This window comes from Haliotis asinina, chromosome 13 (assembly GCF_037392515.1).
Source record: "Haliotis asinina isolate JCU_RB_2024 chromosome 13, JCU_Hal_asi_v2, whole genome shotgun sequence".
NCBI lineage: Eukaryota > Metazoa > Mollusca > Gastropoda > Lepetellida > Haliotidae > Haliotis > Haliotis asinina.
The window spans coordinates 23,594,715-23,604,425 of record NC_090292.1 but is presented as its reverse complement, the minus strand read 5'-3'; positions in this window follow the sequence as shown (position 1 = coordinate 23,604,425).

Sequence of the window (9,711 nt, the reverse complement as noted above, 5' to 3'; positions counted from 1 at the left end):
ACTGATTAAATGATAATGTAGTAGTATTACTCTCCTTTCGTTGACAGGGTTTTATAAATTATGTGTATTTACTATGAAAACATAATTTGTTTCAGTCAAGAGACTTACTCAAAAGGTATTGGATCAGATGGAATTTAGTAATACATAACCGCCATAGACATTATACTCCTTAAATGGTGTATATGGTCTTTCTGACGTTTAACATATTCCCTCACTTGAGACGCTCTGACATTTAATACATTGTGCAATGACATGGATACTCTATCTCCATTAAAGTGAGTGATTTCAGTATTACGCCACCAATATTCCTGCTATATGATGGCGGTCTCTAAATAATCGAATCTGGACGAGACAATCCAGTGATCGACAACGTGAGCATCGATATGTGCAACTGGGAGTTTGATTTTACGCTGCGCTCAGCAATATTACAAACATATGGTGGCGGTATGTAAATAATCGAGTCTGGAACAGATAATCCAGTGATCAACAACATGAGCAACGATCTGCGCAACTGGGAACCAATGCCATGTGTCAACCAAGTCAGCAATCCTGACCTCATGATCGCGTTAGTTGCCTCGTACGACAAGCATTCACGGGTGTCTGCATTTAAGTCTCTGCTCCTGCCGACGTAAATGTTTACAATCATTATCAGCTCCTACCGTTTCATTAATTCATTAAATAGCCGTGATAGCACGCCCGCTAAAAGTGAAAGGACACTTATCTAAAAGATAACACACATCAGTTAGGTTTGGGTGGCAATATGCACGATTCTCTTTGATAGCTTTCTTTATGATAGTTCTAGGCGAACTTTCCACCAGAATCTCGGAATATACAGAAATTGGAATCTCAGATCCATCCAGTGCAATATCTCTAAGGATGTGGCTCACACCCTATCACCTAACAATCTTCCTGATATTCGTAGTGTCAATAGACCAACTGCGACTTTGCCATTCTCTAAGCTTCGCGAACATTGGCATCAAGCTATGTCAATGCAAGTCTGCAGAGTACGGCTGTCGCCGTATTCGATACACTATTGAGACTCTAACTTGTCATCTATCAGACATGGACTCTAATCAACTGATGGAGGAGACTGGGCACTTCGTTGGACATTTGCACCTTTCAAATGTAAGATTTCCGATGACTGTCTTTACGTTTGATTGATACAACTTTCGCATTTATTATATTCCAGTCCTGTCCAGTGATAAATAGGATCCAAGAAGCCATCGCAAGTAATAAGTATTTTATTGCAAAAAAGGTGAAATATCTGTTCAACAATATTAACCATCAATTAGTTAGAGAAATATAGGTGCAATTGAACCATTTCATACATTTTGATTCATGCGTTTGTAGAAAGGTGCTGGTAGTTACAATATCAATTTAGATTATTAGTCCTTCCTCAAGGGAGGTTGAAGTACTGTAAAATTATCGTCCGCCTAAGAGGATCCGTAAGTCTCAAAACATTCAAAGCAATATACTGTTTCACATTTTTACTCGTATCATTGTCATTTTAATTTTGGCTAAAGTTGCCTACTGTTGCCAGCAGATGGGGACATGGCTTGAATCCAGCTAGTGTCCATGCAGTGCAGTCAGTAAGTGAGTTAATATTTAACGTCATATCCTCAATATTTCAGCCATATCGTGACAGGAAAAAACTCTGAAATGGAATACATGTGTATTATAAAAACCTGTCAACAAAGTACAGTAAAACAACTGCATGAGAACATGGATGTAAGGTCTAATTCTCTCTTTGTAATCAGTGTATGGAACAAGAAGTGGTGTCACAGATTTGTTGCCTTAGCAGCACGATCGACCACTGCGTTACCGGAAATGGCTACGTGGCTGGGTAATCAACAGAACATGATGTCGTATTGGCCAGTACCAAGATTACTATACAATTCAATAATTTCAGTTAAAAGTGGATGTTTGCGAGAAGTATTTTTAATAGCTGGAAGGCAAGAAAGAGAGTCGGAATAGATTATATACTGTTTATGTTTAGGGTGTCGTTGAATATATTTAAAAGCTGTTAATACGGCGTTAGCTTCAGCTGTAAAGATAGAATTGTTGTCTAGCAATCTAGAAGATATTGTTCTGGATTCAATGACAGTGGAACAAACCTCTGCGCCACCTTCATTGGACCCATCTGTAAATAAGGTGAGTGAGTTAACATTTAACGTCACATCGGCAGTATTGCAGCGATATCGTGACGAGAACATTCTTGAAAAAAGTAATCTTTGTATATGATAAAAAACCTGCCGACGAGGGACAGTAAAACAACTAGAACATCAGAATAAGAAAGAAAACTAGCGTGAAAGTTAAAACATATATCCCTATTCAGACAATACAATATGAAAACAGGCTATATAGATCACCACCAACTGAAGGTAGATCACCATACTAGGGGCGATGGGGACCTCAGTACTTCTGGTACCTGCATGGTCCCTAGCTGGATTTATACCATCAACTCAGCTGCTGGTGATTGTATGCAAGATTAGCCACAAATTAAGATGACAGAAATACTGCGGCTAAAAATGAGTGAGTGAGTGACTGAGTGAATATTTAACGTCACATCGGCAATATTGCAGCCATATCGTGACGAGAACATAAATGACAAAAACGAATATATATGCATGTTATGAAGACCCTGTGGACGAAGGACAGTAAAACCACTAGACTATCACAGTTAGTATTAAAACTAGCGTCCTTCATAGTTCTTGATTTAAAATAATTGTCCCTTGTGATGGAATATTCAACACAGTCAAGCAAGACTGTATCACAAGGGATACAGTGAGTGAGTGGGTGAGTTAATATTTTACGTCACATCGGCAATATATCAGCCATATCGTGACGAAAACAACTAATATCAAAATCAATTATATGTCTACTATAAAACCACAAGGGATACAGAAAGGAGGATCCACACCTTTCAAAACATATTCGTGCGTATACCTAGTGTGGCCAATACGACATCGTCGTATAATGACCTCTTGAAATCTGGACCGACATCCCAAGTAGGTGTAAGCAACAAATGGTTTTATTGTATGTAATTTATTAATACCTACTTGTGTGTCCCACTTCTTCTGCATCAGATCACGGATGTAAGATCTAATGGTGGTTTTATAATCACTGTAAGGAATAAGAAGTGATGATACAGATTTGTTGAACGCTGCTTTAGCAGCAAGGTCAGCCAATGTGTTATCAGAGATTCCAACATGCCTGGGTAACCAACAGAAGAAGATGTGTTATTGGCCAGTAGCAAGAACGTTACACAGTTCAATAATTTCAAGTAAAGGTGGATGTTTACATGCTAGGTTTTTAATAGCCTGAAGGCAAGAAAGAGAGTCTGAATAGATTATGTACTGTATATGTTTAGGATGTCTTTGGATATATTTAAGAGCTGTTAATATGGCGTTAGCTTCTGCTGTAAAAAAAAAAATATATTTTCTGGTAATCTAGAAGATATTGTTCTGGATCCAATGACAGTGGCACAAGCCACTGCACCACCGTCTTTTGATCCATCAGTAAATAAGGGTTTGTAATTGCTATATTGATGTTTTAATTGTTTATATTCTTGTGTATATTGTATTGTTTAACTTGTGGCCGAACCTATTGCCAAGGAGGAGAAGAAACAAGACGGGAAGGCGATAAACTTTCCAGATCAAGAAATAAATGGTTTAATTCTTTGCCCAAGAGGTGGAACAAGAGAAGACTTTTTGTTATACAAATCCTCATAAGGGGGTTTGAACACACAGTTATAGGCAGGGTTAGATTCGTTAGAATATAATTTAGTAATGTATTGTAAAGACAGTTTTATACGACGTTGAGTAAGAGATGGTTCATCGGCATCAACGTAGAGACTATCAAAAAAAGTTCTGAAAGACCCAAGACAACGTCTTAGACCTTGATGGTGGACAGAATCAAGACGTTTAAGGTTGCTTTTGCAGGCTCCACCATATACGATGGAGCCATAATCAAGTTTCCAACGGACCAGTGATCGATATAGGTGTAAGAGGGTTGTTTGATCCCCTCCCCACTTTGAGTTGGAAACAATTTTCAACAAGTGACGACCCTTCAGGCATTTAGTTTTAAGGGACTTAATATGAGGCAGAAATGTTAAATGGGAGTCAAAGATTAGGCCTAAGAACTTGGACTCCTTTACAACTAGAGAGAGTTCAGGGTATTTATGTGGCTTATATTTTCTGCAAAAATGTATACAATTACTTTTGGATTTAGAAACTTTGAAGCCGTTTTCAAGACAGCATTTATTAACTTTCTTTAACCAAATAGTATGCTTAATAGAATGCATATATTTCCCACGGCAAGAAATATTAAAATCATCCACAAATAACGATCCATCAATTGAATCATTTAAACCTTTTGATAAACTATTTATCTTTATGCTAAAAAGTGTGACAGACAAAATACTGCCTTGTGGAACACCCTGATCCTGATTGTAATGATCAGACAGGGTAGAACCCACTCGAACTTGAAACTGTCTGTTATTTAAGAAGTTGCCTATAAATTGAGGTAAACGAGCTCGCAACCCCAAGTCATGTAAGTCTCTTAAGATACCATATTTCCAGGTTGTGTCATATGCTTTTTCAAGATAAAAAAAAGATACACACAGCGTGTTGTTTATTAATTAGTGCATTTTTAACAAATGATTCTAAACGCACTAAGGGATCAACAGTACTTCTGTTTTTCCGGAAACCACACTGTATATCAGTTAAAAGGTTATTTGTTTCCAAGTACCAAACAAGTCGATTATTTATCATGAGTTCCATGGTCTTGCAAAGACAGCTAGTTAACGAAATGGGACGATAATTGGATGGATCGGTATGATCACGTCCAGGTTTAGGTATGGGTACTACAATGGCATCACGCCATGATGGAGGAAAGTTACCCGATGTCCAAATATCATCAAAAATACTTCGGAGAGTTTCTAGGCACGATTCTGGTAAGTGCTTCAGGAGTTGATAATGTATGTTATCAGCTGCTGTAGCAGTATCATGAGCTTGATCATGAGCAGTATGGAGTTCATGAATAGGAAAAGTTTCATTATAATCTTCCCCATTATCTGAGATGAAATTAATAATTTTCTTTTCTTGTCAGAGGTCATCGTGGACTGACCATTCAAATTCATTTAGTATTTCTGAATTTGTCAATGACAAGACAAGAGCAGAATAAGTCCCTATACCATGATGTAAATATGTGTTGGAACCATCATTATAAATACATAAATTATTGTCAGAACAAAAGTCCTCCAACAATTTGCCTTTAGTGTTTGTAGTTACACTACCCCAGAGTTGGTTGTGCCCATTTAAATCTCCCATTATAATACACGGCTTCGGGAGTTGGACATACAGAGCTTGAAGATCAGTTTTGGCAAACGTCAAAGCCGGCGAAATATTTAGAGAGAGCATAGCGTAAATGCAACATGTAAAGTAATTCTCACTGCAACAGCCTGCATATTAGTATTAAGTGGAACAGGGCTTTAAATAACGTTTTGTCTGACTAGAATGGATGATCCTCCCGTGGCCGTATCACCCGGAGGTGAAAAAATGATATGCATTAAATTGGCGAAGGTCAAATGTGTCTGTTTGTTTTAAATGTCTGTTGGAGACATATCACTGAAGGTGAACAAACCTTCGACTAATATCTGTAATTCATGTAAATTAGTCCTCAATCCTCTCCAGTTCCAATGTACAATATTATTGGAATAAACTATCTTTTGGGGGGATTTATTGGGGATCTACCCCGCACTCTCTTGGAGGGCGACAAGCTATGTTCCCTAGAATGGACGTTTTCAGAAACCTCCATGTCTTCAAGACACCCGTATTTATTGAACAATTGAATGTTGTTCTGTGACCCTTTAGGAGCTCTGCCACTTTGTTGTTTTGAAGCATCAGGCTTTGGCTTCGGTTTACTTTTCATCGTTTGTTGACTATCAGCTGTCGATTGAGACTTTGAGTGTGACTGAGATGATGATTTGTGATCAGAAGAAGACTTCGAGGTACTAGGAAGTGATTCCTCAGTCTGTGATGATATAGCAGGGTACAAAAGTTTAATTTATCCAAGTCAAGGTAGTTTGGCAGCCTGTGTTTAATGTTGTTTTTGGAGTTAGATCCCGATGATGTTTTTGCTACTCTAGCATAACTGTCTGGAAGATCAGATCTCTTTACCAGTTTTTTGGCCTCGGAAAAAGAGATATTTTGAGTAAATTTGATTTTTTTATCTCCATTTGCTCTTTCCAGATAGGACATTGCTTAGAAAATGAGGAATTATCGCCTGAGCAATTGGTGTTTTTTTTAATAATCACTGTCACAATCTTCTGTTGTGTGTGTTTTCTCACCACAGTGAGCACACACAACAGACAATGTGGAGGTATTTACACCGTGTTCATATTTCTGGCATTTAAAACATCACAACGGATCAGTTTTTTCATTCACAAACTATGGAGGATCTTTTTAGCAATATTAGCCCTCATTTAATTATTGCATTTTTAAAGGAACTAGAGTTGTTAACTGAACTGTAAATAGATAAATATTTTATAATTGGAAGATTGAATTAGTAACTCAAATAGTTAGTGGCTGTACCCTCAAAGGGGGTTGAAGTACCGTAAAATAATTGTTCTCCTGAGAGGGTACTTAAGTGCAAAAACGTTTGAAGTAAATTTCAGTTTTCCAGCTTTTAATCGTAGGATAGGTGTTCTTTTACTATATGACTAGATATTTATAAATTGCTAACAGCTGAAGGGATGATGTAAATCCAACTAGGGTCCATGCAGGAAGCAAATGTAATGTAAGTCCCCATGGTCCTTAGTATGGTGATCCACCTTCAGTTGTTGGCAACCTATAGCTCATTTTATATATTACTCTCCTCTATAAATACATTGTTTTAGGTCTAATGACTAGTTTTACATTCTACTCTGTTATGTTCCAGTCAGTTTTACTGTCCTTCGTTGACAGGGTTTTACAATGTATGTGTAATTCATTTGTATTTTTATAATTAACCGTTCTTGTCACAATATGGCTGCAATACTGCCGATGTGACGTTAAATATTAACTCACTCAGACACTCACTTAAACCAAGAAGCAGAACAAGAGAAGATTTCTTATTGTATAAATCATCATAGTGAGGATTGACGACACAGTTTTATGCAGGGTGTGACGTGTTAGAATATAGTTTTGTTATATACTGCAAGGGTAATGTTGTACGGACCTGATCAAGAGATGGTGCATCAGGCACAAGTAACAAGTGAAGTTCAAAAGGACCCAAGACAAAGTCTTACACGTTGATAATGGACAGAATCTGATAGTTTTAGGTTGTTTTTGCAGACCTGATCTGAGCTGTATACTAATTTCTTGGCCTCTACAAAACTAATGCTTTGTGTGAATTTTATCTTATTGACTGCCATCTGCTGTTTCCATACGGGACAGTCTTTAAGAGTAAAATGAACAATGTGCACGTATTTACACCATGAACGATCTTTAATCATTTGAAGGACCGAAGGTGATTGGGAATATACTTTCCTCACTGATATTACAGTGCCGTGATTTTGGAACAGTACGTGACTGGAAAGAAAACATAGGCATTAGTTTGAATATTTGCTTTGTTTTACGGGTTGAGAACTGTTTAACCTCTAGTTCACCCTGATCTCTCTTGTCAGAAAAGCCATCAAGTTCAGGCATGTCTACCAGCGATTGCTCACGATCTCGAATGATTCCCTTACTCGTGTTTAGCCTTTTGTCGGCCATGACGATAACGGAGTGTCAACAAAAGTGTCCGTGTTTAACCGGTTGGTTGACTGTTGCCTTTTGGCGCATTCAGTCAACAGCGCACCAGAACGTAATCTTCCGATGTTCTTTTCACCGCTGTCAGTGCTTTTGATACCCTATAGACACAGTAAAAGGGTTTAAATGTTTTGGTCTCAATGACAAGAAAATGTGTCCAGTAATGAATGTGTTTGGGCGGTCTGGAGTCGTCAACAGGATCATCTTCAAGAGGTTGTTTGCTCTTTTTAGTTGGGGAATTGTAAGCCATGGTACGTTATTTAGATTTTATCATCCGAGCTCCCCACCCACCACGGAGTATCACAAGGACAATGGTTAAGAAATACAAAGAATACCAAGTGGATCTCCAGCGTGCAGCACCAAGGATTCTTCCGATGATATGCTCCAGCAGAAAATTTAAAATTGTCAAGTGTGTGGCTTTTTTTAAGAGTATGTAGATCCCTATGCCATTTCAGGTTTCCTTTGTTGGCAAGCTGAAATGGCTGAGTTAGCATTAAATAGTCTGTTTATATCATAGGTCAATTAGTGATAAGCATGCATCACTAAAATGACATAATAATGGATATAGAAAGTCATTTACTTCAACTCGCATCTCTCTTCAGGTCAAGGCTGCCACTTGTACATTGGGCGCATGCCGAGGGATGAGATGCCTAGAGACGAATTGTGGGAAGGCTGTCTGTGTGAAAGGTACTTACCATGATTTATTGTTAAAACGCAAAGGTTGGGCCATTCTAATATTGCTTATTTTCAAAAATAGTTTTGCAATTACCCTCTCAGTTGAGTTTATTTTCAGCATATTTGTATATTTATTCAGAAATTGCAGGCACCATTTCGGTGGATGCTGGGTAAGGCTGATAGCTCTTGACCACCGTGTGGATCTAGGGGCATATAGGCCACAGTACAATCAACCCCGAATTGGGCAACCTGTGTGCTCTGGGTTGCGTCCCTATGTCAGTGTAGGAAGGGATTCTGGTGGTTGCGGGCATTGGTTCCAGGTATACAATGTCGGGCCCGACTTTACCTTACTTGGATGAAAACGAAACACTGTGTTACAACTACGTGATGCTCAACATTGTTCTGCACTTCACGCAGTGCTACAAACAAAACAACACATATGGTATGCCATTTGCAGCTTATATTTTCCACTAAACTTCATCAACATTATCATAATCGCCATCGTCGTCATCGCCCTCAACATCAAGACCACGTCACGGAAACTTAGTCACCATATCATATTCATCATTGCAAGTTTTACAAGTTATGACTCTGTTGTTCGTCTAATACAGAAACAGGATTAAATCAGCTCAGATCATATACACATGCTCACAGACATCATCATGGGTCATCAGCACATAAAATATACAGACGTGTCGTGAAGGCTCGCCACTACCCACAGCATACAGTCTTATTACCATAGCGCGACAGCATATATAATGTACAGATTTATATACCACTACCTGCACATATTATAATGACTCATCAGTGTATACTCTAAGCCAGTAAATGACATTATGGCGCTACAATAAACTGTTGAAACACAAGTGATCACCACATCGTGGCGGGCGCTGGGTAAGGCTAAGTGCTCAATCCCCTGTTGTGAACCCGTGGGCACATTTGGTCCACCAACCTGTTAGTCGAGGGTGACGGCCCTGTGTCTGTGGATCAAGCGATCCTAGTGGTTGAGGGTATAGGAGCAACACACCGCTTGGACCCTTACTTCACCTAGACGGGCCGTTGAATGGTCCCGGTTCAACCAGTCGGCTGGTCCTAAACCCCTTAGATGTTTTACATGCTAACAGTTTGGGCACGATGTTTAAATATTTGCATATCTGTTGTGTGTGATCACTGCAGTGAAAAGACACACTCAGCATGGATTGACAGTATTGATTGTGAGAGTAATGTAAAACAATACATATACTGC